Raw genomic sequence first — 1,779 nt, 5'->3', positions numbered from 1 at the left:
TAGAAGTAGAAGTAGAAGTAGAAGTAGAAGTAGAAGTAGAAGTAGAAGTAGAAGTAGAAGTAGAAGTAGAAGTAGAAGTAGAAGTAGAAGTAGAAGTAGAAGTAGAAGTAGAAGTAGAAGTAGAAGTAGAAGTAGAAGTAGAAGTAGAAGTAGAAGTAGAAGTAGAAGTAGAAGTAGAAGTAGAAGTAGAAGTAGAAGTAGAAGTAGAAGTAGAAGTAGAAGTAGAAGTAGAAGTAGAAGTAGAAGTAGAAGTAGAAGTAGAAGTAGAAGTAGAAGTAGAAGTAGAAGTAGAAGTAGAAGTAGAAGTAGAAGTAGAAGTAGAAGTAGAAGTAGAAGTAGAAGTAGAAGTAGAAGTAGAAGTAGAAGTAGAAGTAGAAGTAGAAGTAGAAGTAGAAGTAGAAGTAGAAGTAGAAGTAGAAGTAGAAGTAGAAGTAGAAGTAGAAGTAGAAGTAGAAGTAGAAGTAGAAGTAGAAGTAGAAGTAGAAGTAGAAGTAGAAGTAGAAGTAGAAGTAGAAGTAGAAGTAGAAGTAGAAGTAGAAGTAGAAGTAGAAGTAGAAGTAGAAGTAGAAGTAGAAGTAGAAGTAGAAGTAGAAGTAGAAGTAGAAGTAGAAGTAGAAGTAGAAGTAGAAGTAGAAGTAGAAGTAGAAGTAGAAGTAGAAGTAGAAGTAGAAGTAGAAGTAGAAGTAGAAGTAGAAGTAGAAGTAGAAGTAGAAGTAGAAGTAGAAGTAGAAGTAGAAGTAGAAGTAGAAGTAGAAGTAGAAGTAGAAGTAGAAGTAGAAGTACAAGTAGAAGTAGAAGTAGAAGTAGAAGTAGAAGTAGAAGTAGAAGTACAAGTAGAAGTAGAAGTAGAAGTAGAAGTAGAAGTAGAAGTAGAAGTAGAAGTGGATGTCTAATTTATAGAGTATTTCCTTGTCAGTCACTCACATTTTAAACACTTCAGCTTGTTTTTGTTTAACTAGATCTATAAATTATGCTCTTCATAGACAACCCACCCGCGCAGCTACTTGCCAGGCCTAGACACATAAAATATTGCACATGACTGGCTTTTGCCCAAAAAGAAGCAAATCAAGCAGGCAACAAGTCAGGGGCTACCCACCCATCTATTCCCAATAGCCGATTTTGGGGCGCAACTGCGCGTATCGAATGAAAAGTCGTTGCCGCCTTTTAGGCAGACAAACAGCCACGGAAATGATTTACTTGTCGGCTGAGCCGCTGCCAGGTCTTATCTAGGCTGGGAAATACAAGAGAAGGTAAGGCGCTTATAGATCTCCGTATTTGTTCTAGCTGGGATTTGCAGGCGTATTATGTAGAGTCTATCTCGCTCTAGGCTTCTCTCTCAGCTCAGCTCATTTGCATGCGTGAGAGCTATAAATGTTAATGACACATGCCAGCTGGCCACGCCCCACCGCCCACATGCCGCATGCGACATGCGACAATAACAGTTCATTAACAACGCCATAAAAGCGGCAGAGAAAAAAAATTTACATAGTTCGATTTAATTTTACAAACGTTTCCAGTTCAATTCGTAATTTGTAAATTGACATGTATGCATGCGTGCATGTGTGCGTGTGTGCTTGTTGTTATTTTTTAATTATGCTTATGATTATTTAATGAGTCTTATACGGTATTTAAATTCAGATTTTGGACAGCAGCCACAGCCGCCAGCAAATGACTTTATTGTTGAGCCTCACAATCAATTTTAATCAATAAATAATTTCCGCAACAATCTCTGATTGCATTTTGATCGGCAGGACGCGACAGCCGACGTTCTAGCAATGC

This window comes from Drosophila navojoa, chromosome 4 (assembly GCF_054131105.1).
Source record: "Drosophila navojoa isolate 15081-1374.11 chromosome 4, UAZ_NAV_1.0, whole genome shotgun sequence".
Lineage (NCBI taxonomy): Eukaryota > Metazoa > Arthropoda > Insecta > Diptera > Drosophilidae > Drosophila > Drosophila navojoa.
Note: the sequence above shows the minus strand (reverse complement) of the source record.